The sequence below is a fragment of the Triturus cristatus genome, chromosome 12, assembly GCF_964204655.1.
Source record: "Triturus cristatus chromosome 12, aTriCri1.1, whole genome shotgun sequence".
Classification (NCBI taxonomy): Eukaryota; Metazoa; Chordata; class Amphibia; order Caudata; family Salamandridae; genus Triturus; species Triturus cristatus.
Genome location: NC_140595.1, coordinates 78,911,270 through 78,926,794, shown reverse-complemented (window position 1 = coordinate 78,926,794; position 15,525 = coordinate 78,911,270).

Below are 15,525 nucleotides of genomic sequence, written 5' to 3'. Positions count from 1 at the left end.
CGATATTCAAGGCCAGGGGTTGCCCGCAAAAGCACCCCAAAATTTGGAAAAGATGGGCGGATTATCGAGGCCTGGACTTGGACCCGGTGCCCCCGGTGGAAGCATCTGTATCTACGCTGATATGTGGGCCCCTAGGGTAAGGGACCGGATATGTGGTGAGGGAATTGATTTGTTGGGATGGGTGATGTGGTGGCAAACGAAACGCAGTAGTGTGTTAGTGCATTTATGTTATATTGTTTTCGAGGAATACGTAATAATAATGTATAAACCAATTGTCAATGACAATAATTTGCAATGCCTTATATGGCAGATGTTTCCTGGGTCAAGGAACACAGCACTTTACATGACTTTGACACAATAAAATTTGTTTAAAAAAAAAAAAAAATGTGTGTTTATGGACAAAACACAAAAATGTGGACTTCCCTCCCCACTACAGTGATGGCCACCTCCTTCGCATAATGCGGGACCAGACAGAAGAATCATTTAATGGCTACTGGCTACCTCAAAGCATTTGATACATGTCCGTATTCTGATGCAGTTGAACCGTATGTGCTAAATAAATGTAAGCCCTCAAGTCTCTCATTACCTGCCTTTATGCATGCTCTCATTTTAATATGCAGAGAAATTTAAATATGTTTCTGCAGTATGCGAAACGATATGGCTCCCTTACTTGAGGTCAAGCCCGCGCGGCACAAAAACGAATTAAATAAAATATGTGCTTACATAAAATCTCCGCTGCTTTTGTAATTTATGCATGCTAGCATAAAATTCTGTTAGAAACTCGTTAAATTGGGAGGCGCAGATCCCAACTTTATCAGGATTTTAGCACAATGTATTTATTTTTGTTGATTTCAGGAGTGTCGCAAGCTGGTGTCGGCCATTGAAATTCAGTGGTAATCGCATAGCGTGACACAGACACACACACCTGGAGCAGAGAACATGGGTGTTCAGAGACACACAATGGTTCAGGACATTGCAGACAAAGAGATAGTGAGGTATAACTTAGACCTGAAAACATAAGTGCACTGTAAACACCCAGCAGCTCAATTGGCAACCGGTAGCACAATCGCGTCAATGTCACTGTGTCTTTAATTCACTTTCCATCCACTGCACCGCCTCCTTTTCAGCTGCTCCATGCCGGGGACCGCCTTGTGTGCGGATGTTCGATCCAAACCATGCGTTCACCTAGACATTTTTTTATTATGATGTATGGCGGAAGGAAATCTTTGTGAAAAAGCATTATTGATCGGAATCGCACCATATTGATCCACTTGCCGTTGACACGCTGTGATGAAATTTGCAGGTTAGCGACAAGATGCTGCAAAAAAATGCTACATTCAGAGATACCGCTTGCTCTTCTGAAATAATGGCACATTTGCATCGTTGGGATATTTTTCACACATATCCGCGCGCGTCCAATTAGCTCCTGTGTATGGGGTGGCTCATTAGGCACCTGTCAGCACTAATTTGCAGTTGGCTTTGAAAAAAGTGGATTGTGGGCTTTAAATCTCTTCCAAATGCACCATCACAAGAAGAACGCGCATAACTACCACCTTTGTCATGCCCCAAACCAGGCTTCCAACCACACAAAAATAAATACAGCAGCAAACCAAGACCCCAGCCACTTAAAAACAGATGACACAACTAGTTAAGATCCAGTAGAACGAAAAGTTGAGTCTCCATGTAAGAGACAAGACTATGTTCTCAATCAGACGATGACGTCAGGTACCTGTCCTGTATATTCATCCCAATCGCGACTAATCTTCAGACGGAGAATGCTGCTCACATCTTCCGGGCTGACAAGGAGGCACAAAGTTCCGGTCATGTGTGGCTTTAGATGAATGAAGGACAACAGCTTGTCTATTTTGGTCAGTGGTGGTTGCTCACAGACAGGACCACTTCACGTCTTGGAAGCTTGATGTAAGTCAAGGAGGCATATTTACTGAGAAGGCCCGCCTCGGTCAGAGATGATCTGGGAATCAGTTGGAGGAGATCCGTTACGAATCCTTCAAGAGCCAGAAGTCTGGACGGTCCTTCATGTGGAAACAGAGAGCCTCTGACAAATCAAATGCTTCTTTAAAAGAACCCAAGATAGCAGACCAATCCTTGTAAAAAAGGCGGATTCCTGTTAATGTGGCATTTCGAGAGTTTAGGCAAGGGTTACGCAGAATTCTTAGAAGCAATCCGGATTATTCGGGGATCTTATTCAAGGAGATGCATGTAGAAGAGCAGTGTTCCTTTGGCCTTCAAGCCATTAAGAATCCTTTGCCAAATGCATGGGTTCTGGAGGTCATAGAAGTAGCACACGCAACAGATTTCACAGTTCTGCCCCCAGATTGAGGCATCATTCTGTTCTTTGGCCAAGACTTATGGACAGACAAGTTGCGCCGTATCCGGTATCAGACCTGGATCACAACAGGTCTGCGGTTCAAGTGCCGGAGGTAAAACAGAACCTGGAAATACTGCTTGAAATCCTTCTCGGTGCAGAAACTCGAAGGGTAGTACATACAAATCATCAATCTAGCAAAGTCAAAAAACACGTAGGCCCCATCCCTTCAAGATGGAAATTATCTAAAATATCTTGCCTATGGTCAACCGTGGGGACTGCCCGACGTCCCTTAATCTTCAAGATATGCATCCAAGTATGCATATGGAATAAGTTTAGCACACAACTAACCAAAAGGCAGCGGAGCACTGCACGGGGTCCGAGGCAAGGATACAGTCGCATGCGATTGGAGAGTTAGCTTGTTTGTGGAGCGTTACTGCATCATGATGTAGTGTTCTTTGAGGAGGACTTGTTCCTGAGCCGCAGCAGAATGTGGGCGGTCCTGATAGATACAAGGATGTTGTCCCAGATCACGGGTGTGTAGTTTGGAAAGACCCGTTACCTGTTTTTTTTTTCAATTTTCTTACGTTTCTTTGTCTCTAGCGGACTGAGCCCTGGCTGTGTGTGCGCCGAGAACAATCAGAGCTGGTGAACGTGGAAAGTCCTATGGCCACCTCTGTGCAACTTCAATGTTTGATGCCAGGATGATGGGATCAAAACCGCAATCGCTACTTTTTAAAAACTTTCTACAGTAAGGTCTTTCATCTGGCCTCATCGGTTCCAATCATAGAGCGCAGTGAAGAAGAACACGTGGGCTAAGAGAATCTTGGGGTTGTAAGGCTCACACGGAGGTCCTTGGAAGCATGTTAGTGAGGGATTTCCACCTTTCTCGGCCAATAGATATACTTTTGACTCCAGCATAGACTTAATTTTGGGGTTCGATTTTCTCATCGAGCGCCCCTTCGGAAACTCTGGACGAAGCATCAGGGGTGTTCCAGTCTGTAAGAGATTGTGTAACATTTTATTTCCTCCAAAAGGCCCGATTAAAACTTTAGCCAGACTCAGTTATGAGGTCCTCAAACTGTGCCTGCCTATTATGCCGGATTTCTTGAAGACTATTGGAAACAAGACAATGTATGATGCAATCTCTTATCAACTGCCTCTTGAACAATTAAAATACAAATTGCCTTCCAATAGATGTCTTGATTATTGGAGAAAATGGTTTAGATATTGTATACTCGAAAATAGGGGATTTCTGCTACCTCTAACCTCCTAGAGCAAGAGAATGCCTACCCAAGGAGGACTTCTCGCATCACAAATGTATTTATTTATTTAAGAGTTTTATATAGCACTGGCCAGACCTGGGGTATTGGAGCGCTTTACAACAATTATGACGAAAACAGACAAACATTCGTTCAAAACACAGCAGTGTCGTGAGTCGAAACAAGCGGAGGCCTGAAGGGGGAACATAGAAAGGGAAGCAAAAGTCACGGGGTGTGGAAACCATCTTGCATTGGTCGATTATTACTTATCTGGACAAGATGCCTGCTGCATAGACATGACAGCAATGGAGATTACTGGGAAGTAATTGAAGCAACATTTTTTCCATCCTTTGGCGATTCCAGAATTTTCTCTGTTACATGACACACTTTTTTGAACCACTTTAAGTTTGCAGAGAACCCAAAATAATTTTCTTTTAGCAGTGGTTTACCATAATATATTTGAAATATAAGGGCGCTTTCATCATTCATGGCACACATATTGTATTCTTTGGTTCCACCTCCTTCCTCCATTGCATGTTTGGCTCAGGAAGCTTCAGCCATTGGCCTGAGACATTGTCAATCCGCCCATAAGACTATTTTATTGGCACCTTCTTGTCTGGAGTGACAGCTGTGCTTTAACAAACCACATAAAAAGATAAACAAACGTGTGACACCAACCTGAGCGGATGCCCTCGGGTACAAGGTGGTTTCTAGGTGACAGGCCAGGGTAGCAGCGTCACTACCCCACTGTGCTCTGAATTGCCTTTCCAGCTGCTTTTTCTCCAAGTGGAAAGGCGTATTTCCACACATATATTGTTATTATGATGTATGGGGGAAGGAAATCTTTCCGAAAAGCGCTATTGATCTGACTCGAGCCGTATCGAGCCGCTTTGCCCTCGACCTGCAGTGATGCAATTTATAACTGCAACAGAAGCCACACACAACATACCGCCCCCGTCCGTCGAATAATGTCACATTTTGTGCCTGTGATCTTTGTCGCGCGCATACACGCGCCCCTAATTAGCTCCTTCGGAAGGGCGCCTCATTAGACGCCGTCAGCTTTCATCTGGCGCTGGCGTTGAAGGAAGCGGCTTGTAGGCCTCAAGTGTCACAGACTGTCCCTCACAGGCACAGCCCTGCCCCCCGCCCATCGCGCCCCCCACCTTCCACTAAGACAGCACTGTCAGGGACGTTTATGTTTGATCCGGGGAAACTTAATGAAGTATTTTAGTCAAAGGCAAATGTTTGAATTTAGTCTGTCGGAGCCCTGAAAACCGCCACAGGAGGTGGGGTCTAGAGGCAAAAATTGTTGCTTAAAACGAATTTGCTTCTGTTACTCCCACCCAAAAAAAATATATATATATATATATATCCTTCCCTGCCCCAGAGCAGACCCGCCCACCCCCCAACCAAACCCTTCTGCTTTCTCCCAGTATTTATACCATTTTATGTTTCTGCTTCTCGAACTGCAAGAAAGCAGTGGGGCGACGCTCCGACGCCCACATGGAGGAGCCGCCCGATATATATATTTTTTTCCCCAAGAGACTTGTCCAGCAATCCGTTTATATATCCGTATACACACACACACACATTTACATACATCTTGAAAAAGGTACCAAATTCAAATGCCCTGAAACATTTCAAAATAAATTGTGTGCCACCCACAGTGGAGTCTTCCGGGAAGATTTGGAAAGGAGGGTGCATTGTGGCGCTAGTCAGCAACAATAAGAGAATTAAAGAAAGGGCTTAGTCATTGTTACTATGAGGCAGTAACCCACGTTTCTCTCATGTCAATGCTGGTGTACTGTGAGAATTACAAATCTCGAATTTGACCTTTGCACTATCGTCAACTTGTGAATATGCATTAGGGCTGCTGCTCTAAATGACGTGCTATTGAGGTACAGTTATTTTCACTACTGCCCTGGCATCCCTCCCCTCGCTCAACAATGGCACCTGCCCCTATGGTTTATTCCAGAGCATTGTTCACATGTTTCTGTTTACATAAGGTATTTATGGAGAAGTGTGGCTCAATGGTTAGAGTGGCAGACCCTGATGCAGAGGTCTAGCCCGGGACCAGGGTTCAATTCCCCGCCTCGGCGGGTCTTGGGCTCAAAAATTCCACGGACCTGATAATTCTCGCCTCAGTGCCTATTCCAATCATGGAGTCCCACTCTGCAACTCTGGGCAATAGCTTGCTTAGTCTTCACAACGGCCCCCACAACGCTAAGGATGCCTGGCCTCCACCTTGGGGGTGCCCAGGAGTGGACGCCTCACAGGGAAAGCCAGGATGGGTTCCACAGCGGTATTCGTACAAGCGCCTTGAGACCCTTGCGGGTGAGTAGTGCGCTATACAAGTATCAATTTACATTTACATCCAGAAGCAGGAAGCAACAATACACTTATGCAGCTCAGTAAAACCACACTGAAGAGATATATAACTATTAGGACACGTCATTCCCTGTGTAAAGTAACTGTTATATACAATCTATGAGTCGGTAAAATGTCTTTCTCATGTAAATTTTGCTGTACTGTAGAAATAAATTAAAATGTGATCTTTGCACTGTGGTAATAAATATATGAATTCACATTTATTAATATATATACGCTCTAAATAACGTGTTATTGCACCACATTTATTTTCACCGACGTGGTATATATTACACTGTGCCAGTTGCTACTGTGTAGTTATGGTTTAGTCGCACTTTCCGTGGAAAAAGCAATTTTTCATTTGTCTACTACGTATTAACTTTTGACGCATGTACAGATCAGCCCTAAATTTGGCAATGGCTTGGCGTGTTCAGTTACGGTCCTGCATGCCAACTTTTATGCAGATCCTCGAAGGCGGTAAAGGAGTAAAAAGGGGGGCAGGGAGAGAAAAAATATATATTTTCCCATTTTAGCTCCTGTAGGAAACTTTGTTGGTGTCTTAGATAAAGCAGCTAAATGGATTTACATCAATCTTGGCATGAAAGTTGAACTTTACTCAGAAAGCGTGCTTTCATTGGTTTGGTGTAAATCAATTAAATAATTTGGGATATATGAGAGTTTTAGAAAAAAAACAGAGCAGGCTTTAAGGGTAAATACATTTGTTTGTTTGAATGTTTTAATTACTGAGGATTCGTGGACTAGATCCATGGATATCCGCGAATTCAATATTTAAAAAAATTAGGGTATTTAACTAGATGAGCGGGCCTATTTTTTCCCATCGTCTCTTTTGGATGCGCGGTTCCAAAATTGGAATCGCAAGTCTGAGCTCTATGATGCGCCGGCCCCAAAATAGGGCCATCTTGGGGGTGGGGGCACTTTCAAAGAGGCACCTGATAGTTTCAATTAATAAAAACAAATACAAAAAGAGTCACACGGTTTAGTAAGATTCGAAGATCCCAACACTTTAAATGGCACCCAGGATCCATGGTACCTATCGGAGCATGGGTGCCATTATAGGTGTCGGGGAACCACGAATCAGAATGCTTTGTCACTAGGCAAGTGTCATGCTTGAGTACCTCAAACTCATTCATGCTCCACCAACCCATGTCTCCTCCTGTGGGCAGCTGGGGTGGTAAATTAGGTCCATCGTTAAAAAAACCCAAAAAAACCATCAAATTCACTTAAAAAAAAAAACTTATGCTAAAAACAGTTCTGGTTTTGGCTCAAACGTGCAAACAACAGTGGTGTAACATTAGCCCTGGCTGTGCAGGGGGGCCCCCGTGCTCCCAATGACCCTCTCAGACAATGTGCATGGGCAGGCCGGAGAGTTCCTGACTGGGTCCCGGAGAGGGACCCCCCCCCATGTACTTTGCAGGAGACCCCCTCAAGTTCCGATACCACACTGGCAAAAACACTGAAATTCACCAGTGATGGGTATGAACGCACACAACACACCATAACTCACATCGCCCACCATGCAGAAAACATATCACAGACCACCAATTTCAAAATGGTACTGGAAAGAAAGACTATCAAGAGTGAAACACAGTGAGTGGCATACGGTAAGGTGCTCACTGTGTTGGATGTATAATTGGAGACGTCCAGTGGTTTTGCCTTGTGGGCTGGCCAGGGCCATTTTTCAGGATTCCCAGGGCAGACAGGGTTTACTGGGCCCAGATTGTGATAATCGCAGTGAGCACCATGCACGCCTCTCCAGGGTCGCCAAGTTCAGCAGCCATGGGGTTGCTCAGATGAGGGCTGTTGTGTTGGAGACTCAGAACACTCACTAAACCATGCCGTAGTAATTGCCAAATCAATGTCCAGTCAATAGTTTGTCCTTAATTTAATTTTTTACTTTTTTTGTCCTCATATAACCATGGCATGGTAGAGCCTCAAGAAGCGCTAAAACTTTCCTCCTGAAACCACTCATCCTTCGCAAAAAGACAACTTGTCACCAAGCCTTCTCCGGCGTGGCACTAAATATCTGGAACTCTCTTCCACTGGAAATTCGCAGAATCTCCTTAACGTCTGCTTTCAAGCGGGAAGCCAAAAGAGTCCTAATGAATACATTTTTACCATAATTGGGCTAGGTTTCTCCTGCTCGAAGCTAGTGATCCTACATTGATTGTACAAACATTTGATGCTGTTCTTCCTTACCGCATAGTGTGCCTTCCTGCATAGCAGCTATATACCCGTTTATTGTATTACTCATCCTGTCTTATTTGTCTTGTAATTATGTGACTATTGCTTGTTTTAAAAAAAATAAATGTTTATTCTTACTCGATGTCGTCATTGCTTTTATGTCCTTCCTTCCATCATTTTTGTAAAGCGCTCTGATATCCTTCGGGATCTTGTTCGCGCTATATAAAACTTTATAAACAAATAAATAAATCTGCAAACTCAGGGTAGCACATAATTGTTATCCAGCCCCATGCTGCTGCACTTGCATTGGCCCTACTACACCTACAGAGCTGAGTGGCCAGTATCACATAGCTGCGCCTCAGTGTAATCATAGGACCACTTGTTTTGGCTGGCTTTGGTACAGACATACCATTTTACCAGTAGAAATCGTCCCATATCCTATTCGGCCACTCAGTATCCAACCAGCAGGTCCAATGCACCACTTTTATCCAGTCTGTTGCAGAAGGGGGTAGTGGATCAATCCAACGTTTGCAGATCTCCCTTCTGGCTAGGAGTAGAAGATAAAACAAAAGACCTCACTGTGGACTACTCAAAAGGTAGCGCAAGATCATGTCCACACCCAGCAGGACAAGCTCAAGAGTTAGATTTACGCTGGCGCCAAGATTTCCTTAACAACCTTACTGACATCCCCCCAAAATCCTCTGATCACAGGGCAGGTGAAGAACAAATGTTTGTCATTAGCTTTTAGATGACCACACCGCCTACACCATGGGATCGGATCTTGCACAAACTTTGCAATCTTTTGGGTGGTCCAGTACAGTCTATTGAGGGTGAAAAAATGATTTCTCTTCAGATTGGCCAACTTAACAACAGAGTACATCATCTTGAGGGACATATACCGCATACTCTGTAGCTCAGTGTCCTAAAAAGCTCCCTTCCATACCAGCTGCAGCACCACACTTTTCCTATCCTCAGCCTCTAGAAACTTCTAATACCAGGTGGCGACATCCTTACTCTTAGGCCTCACATCCTCAAATATCGACTCATCGTCCCAGGTGGCCTCCATTTCCCAAATGGCACTCACAAACCAGGAAGAGAGTTGCAGGTATTTAAACCTCGACAAGGAGCCTCCAGTCCTAGCTTTTCATACTTCCCAGGGTACCACCCCCTGCACTGAGGACCTTCACCCCAGGTAGCTATCCCGGCCCTCCTCAAGGGAAGGATCAACTCATCCCACAGACACTCTGATGTACCCGGGGAGTCCCAAATGGGTGAGAAGTCAATGTCCAGGGTCTTCCTAACTCTAAGCCATACAGTCAACACAGCCTTTACAACCTTTAATCATACTTTTATTTTATTTCGGGGCACCAAACTTATATAGGAAACCTGTAGATCCTGGCTCATTAGTCATCTCTGCTAAAATAACCTCTCACGTTGAACTATCCAGAACTCCCAGAAGCGTCCTACAGTTTTTAAACTGAAAGGCCGTACAATACAGATTCCGCTCCAGCAGGACGAGGCCCCCCTTTACCAACCTACCTTACCTTTACTCCCCCGACCCCCCCCCCTCCGAAGCTCATATCAAGCTTGTTATTCTGCCCTGAATCTAATCTATAGCTGCTTTTGGAAACATGAGTGGGATGCAGTTAAAGAGATACGTCAGTTTTGGGAGCATCAACATTTTTATCAAGTTCACTCGTCCACCGATGTTTAATGGCAAGTGCCTCCATCTGGTGAGGAAGACATCAACCTCCTTCGCCACCCTCCCTAGGTTATGCAACGGATCTGCCTGTAAGGGGTTGACGATAGTTATACCCAGATACTTGATCACAGCCCATACCTCCCAAGTCCAATCTGCCACATTCCAGCACATAACCTCGGACTTTGAGTTGTCCACTGGGTAACCCGATAAGGCCCCAAACTCTTATGCCAACCGTTCCACCCCGGGAATAGTCCAGACAAGGTCTGCTGTATATACAAGATCTTCCGCATATAGCTCAATCTTATTGCTATAATGCAGGGCATGGAAGGGAATTGCCGGAGCGTCCCTTCTAAGTAACTGAGCGAATGTCTCAATATAAATATCAGAGAGGAAGGGGGACAGAGGGCAGCACTGCCGTGTGCCTCTACGAATAAAGAAGCTCTGAGCCAGTGACCCATTAAACAAAATTCAGGCTGACGCATTCGTATATAGCCTCTGAAGGGACGTGATCAAACAAGAACTGGAGCCCAATACTGCCGACATCTCCCACAAGTGGGCCCAACATACTCGATCAAATGCCTTGGCAGCATCTATTGTGACCACTGCCAAGGGAAACCCCGCGTAGTGGCCAGATTGATGGACCCAATCAACTGATGGGTAAACTCATGTATCGGTTTCTTATGGAAGAAGCCCTTCAGGTCTGGATGTATTAACTGTGGGGCTAATCTGGCCAACCTGCCGGCCAAAATACTCGTAAGGACCTTATAATCTGCATTCAACAAGGAAATTGGCCTTGAAGAATCGGCTCTTCTAGGGTCTTGAGGAGGCTGTAAAATCAAGACAATTGTGGCTTCCTTCCACGAGTTGGGGAGCTGCAAATTCCCATGATATATTAAGTTAAACACTATCTCCCACACTAGAACAATCTAATCTTTTAAAAGGTTATAAAGCTCTGGGGGGATGGCGTCTGGGGCAGGCGTCTTCCCATTCTTGATGTGCGACAAATGCTCCCTGATTTCATCTCGTGTGATCTGTGCTGCAAGCACTCTTTACCCCACCCCTCACCGGAAGTCCAGGAAGATCCCTGCCCCTCAACCATTCCCTGCGTTTGTCCAGATCCAGGAATAACTCTTCAGTATACAGTGTGAAGTATAAAGTGACCAGGTGCCCCCGCATTTCCTCAGCCCTGCTTGAGACACCTCCCTGGGAATTAACAACTAGTTCCTTGATAATATTTCTGTCCCTCCTGACCTTCGCCTTCCACGGCAGTAATGCGCCGGCTCTTTCCCCATACTCAAACGGTCTCATACACCGAGCTTGCCATCTTTCCCTACACTTCATAACCAGCTTGAGTTCATCATCAACAAGCTTTATTCGATTATTTAAAAAATAGTCATAAAAGCACAAATAAAAACACAGCACATTCCTTATACAGCTATTGTAAATGCAGTATTCCCATAATTATAATCACATCAATATGGATTTTTCTACAAGTTAAAACATTCTTTAAAACCACTAGGATTAATTCGGAAATATAATCTTCTAATAATTGTAAAAACAAGAAAGCGGGCGGCATTGTCTTAATCCATTTTGCCTTAAAAAGGGAATAATCCATCTCTTCCTGTGCAAAGAATAAAATTTACAGAAAAATAAAACATGGATAGTTGATTGAACTGATAAATTAATCGCATGGACTATTGCACAGCACTCTTGACCCATCATTCTGGAGCGGGAACGAAGTCTGTCTATGAACAATTCCCAATCTAAAGCGAGTCAACAGAAACCTGTTAAAATCCCCTGGGATGCGCCTTATGTAGGGTTGGTTTTTAAATGTGGTCAGAGTAAGATGGTGTGCTTGAACAGTTACTTTATTCATCTCATTTTTTCTTCTCATTTCTTCCATGTGATATAAACATCTATCTTTTAAATCTTTACTTTGTACTAGGCATAAACTTGTAGGATCTGAAAAATATTCAGGATAACCTAGGCTAGACATAACATTTCTAACGTACTCGAGCCATCTAATGTGCATCGCCCCGTCCAGCCTACCACCATCTTCTAAAATCTGTCTATTTAACAGGGTCTGTTCAGAAGTCCAAATCCTATGCCACAACAGGACTGGTTAGATTTTACAAATGTCCATTATATAGGGCATACCTAATTCAGAGTGACAAATAAAAGTGGAGGTACTCTCAGGGACAGTCAGCAGAAACCTAAGAAACCTGTTCTCAACAAGTTGCAGGGGTTTTACATCCTCATATCCCAAGATGCCTGCACCATATGTTGCTATGCTAATACATTTAGCCTTATAAATCTGCAAAAGTTCCTCTGGCGCCCGCTTGCCAAGCTTCCTACTAAAATTAATTAATGCAGCCGTGGCTTTTGAGAACAACAGCCTCCTAGCCTTGATCGCCTGAGTCCAGGACCCTCTTCTGTCATATAAAATCCCAAGATAGGAAAAGGTGTCAGTGCATTCAATTTGTTTGGTACCTAAATATAGGGGCCAGCACTTCCTACTTCCAGTCCCGCATTTCATCACAAAGGTCTTAGGTATGTTAACCTTTAAACCTAAATTTGACATAACATTTACAAAACTGCACACTAATTTCTGAATACCCCTCGGAGTGTGGGACATTAGGACCGCGTCGTCGGCGTACATTAGCGCTGATATTGGGCGTCTTCCCATTAATGGTAGGTCCTGGCACTCATTCTCCAATATCCTTCCTAAATCATTTATGTATAAGGTGAAGAGGAATGGTGCCAGGACACAACCCTGCCTCACTCCTCATCACCTGAAAGTGTTAAGAACATTCCCCCCCCTCACCAAACCGACCCTTACTGTTGCCCCCGCATGTAGCTGCCTTAAAAACAATAATAAAGACGCATCCACCCCCATATCTTCTAAAATGTGCCATAGTTTTTCATGTATAACACAGTCGAATGCTGCAGTTAAATCGACAAAAGTAAAAAAAAGACTGCCCCCTTTGGCCTTAGTATATTTGCCTAACAATATAATTAGATTCAAACCTTGCTCCAGAGTGCCTAGCCCCTTGCAGAAGCCAAACTGCAAATCAGTAATGATCGACTGATCCTCCGCCCAATCTTGTAATCTGGTTAGCAGCACTCTTCCAATAACTTTAACTGTGGAGTCAAGCAAGGATATAGGCCTATAGCATGCTGGATTAGACCGGTCCCCCTTTTTAAAAATCGGGACCAGTATAGATTCAAACCAAGATGGTAAAAGTCCGGTCCTACTACTTGCATTTATTACTTGTGTTAATAGTGGGTCCCATAAGTCAATATTATGTTTTAAAAGATCGACCGGAATGCCGTCAGGACCTGGAGCCTTCCCGCCCATACTTGACATTATTGCCAGGTTAACCTCACTAAGATCAAAACTTAGATTGGGTTGCTTAGTTAACTGAGAGTTACCCGACGGTTCTGCACCTACACCTTCTGGGCTTGGAGCCGAAAAAGGATTGCCATATAACTTTGCGTAATGTTCTACCCATTCAACCTTGCTAATGGCTATCTAAATTTTCGCCCCATCTCCATTAACTAGAAAGGGATTATTTACTGCCTTCCAAAAGGCCGAAGAGTCCCTCACCTGAGCAGCTAAATGTAGCGCTTGCCACCCTTTTCCTTAATTTTAAAGTCCTGTTATACTCCCCTCTAGCTTCTCTAAACTCATCACGGTTTTTAATTGTTTTGTGTAGGGAGTTTTTGAGCTTGATATAAGCTTTAGTACACCTAGTATCAAACCATCCCTTTTTTTGCCCTTCTCTTTTTTTTATCCTTCAATTGTAAATCTCTTTTAATAGTCTCAGCTATTAACAAAAACACCACGTGGACGTCTTTGGGCTGCTGGAGGACGGCTCGCTAGATAGGCTGTTCCTTACAGAGACCTGGCTCGATTCTACCTCTGCCCCCATAGTTGCATTGGCTACTCCTGTGGGTTATAGGATCCTGAGAGTCGATCGCCAGGGGACAAGGGGAGGTGGAATCGCAGTTATATATAAAGATCTCTGGGATCTTCGTTTGGGAGACTCCGCGGCCTGGGCCGGCTGCGAGGTGCTTGATTTTAGCGCCCGCTTGTCAGCCCATTTCACTCTTGGTGTTTCCCTGATTTATCGGCCACCTGGACCAGCTGGTCCTTTCCTTCAGGCTTGGGGAGATGCGATTACTTCTAGGGCGGTCAGGTTCTCCCACTATTTGGTGTCGGGCGATCTGAACTTTCATATGGATTTACCCGAGGATAGGGAGGTGACTGACCTGTTGGATACTCTTCATATGGCTCAACTTAGCCAGCACATCGGCCTTCCCACTCATCGGGCCAGACACATATTGGACCCTATCTGTTCTAACTTTCCTATTCTTGTAAAGGATCCTCTCCCAGTGACTTGGTCAGACCACTATATATCCTATTTTTCTTGGACTGTCTCCAAGGCTGAGACTCGGGTGCATTGTTTTCAGAAGCCTGCTCTTGGGAAATTGGATCCTTTGGAACTTGCTCAAGCCTTGGATACCGCCAGGCCTGTTCTGTCTGGAGGAGTGCCTGTCAGGGTTTACGGGCTGGGTCTCCAGAGCAGTGAATTCGATCGCCTCCCTTCAACCTATTAGACCAGCCAGAGCTACACCCTCCAAACCTTGGTTTACACCCGCTCTTAAAGCGGTTAAACAGGAGTGTAAAATCTTGGAGCGGGCGTGGCGCAGGAGTGGCTACTGCCCTGTGGCTAAAACAAAACTTAGAGCAATGCAAAGAACCTATTATGTCGCAATTTCTTTGGCGAAAGGTCATTTCTTTGCGGCTCGCATTGACGCGGCCAGGAACAACTCCAAAGAAATTTTTGCCGTAGTGCAGAGTTTCACTTCCCCGCTGGCTCAAGCGAGTGTTACTCCTTCCTCGTTTGATTGGTGTAATACCTTGTCTGTGTTCTTTAGAGATAAAATCAAGGCCATTCAGGCCTCCTTTTCTTCAGGCAAGGGCGTACAGGTAGGGCTGCGGACTTGCCAAGCCGTGCCCCCCTCTGCTACGCTGTCTGCCTTTAGACCAGTTCACCCGCTGGAAACTCTTAAAATTCTTAGAGGTCTGAAATCTGGTTCTCCGGCTGATGCCTGCCCGGCCAGGCTTCTTGCCGATGTAGCGGAGGGTATCCACCTTGAAGTTAATTTGATTATCAATCTGTCTTCACAGTCAATGGCGGTACCTCAGGGATGGAAGCAGGCGAAGATTCTTCCCCTGCTTAAAAAGCCATCTTTGGATCCACTTAACCCAGGCAACTATGGGGGGCGCTAGAGGGCGCACGGCGAGATGGCCGCCTGTTAAGACGGCTCCGCCGGTCGGAAACATGAAACGGCATAACTGAGCGACATGCGGAGGTCCTAACGGCATGAAAACGGAATCCTAAGACGTCGGAACGGCTGGACATGCTTCGGCACGGCTGAGGTGACCTGCAGATACGGAGGGACGGTGCCAAGAAGCGATCTGCACTCTGGGCTAACTCTGCCGGCTCGGAGTCAGGCAAGATGGCGGCGCCCGGTGCGGCTTTCGGGCCGCGATGGGCTCGTCGGGCGTGAGCTGCAGGGGTGGAACAGCTGACAACACTGTTTATGGCAGCGCCCTGGATGCGGTGGTGGTCGCTAACATGGCTACCGGGCAGAGACCC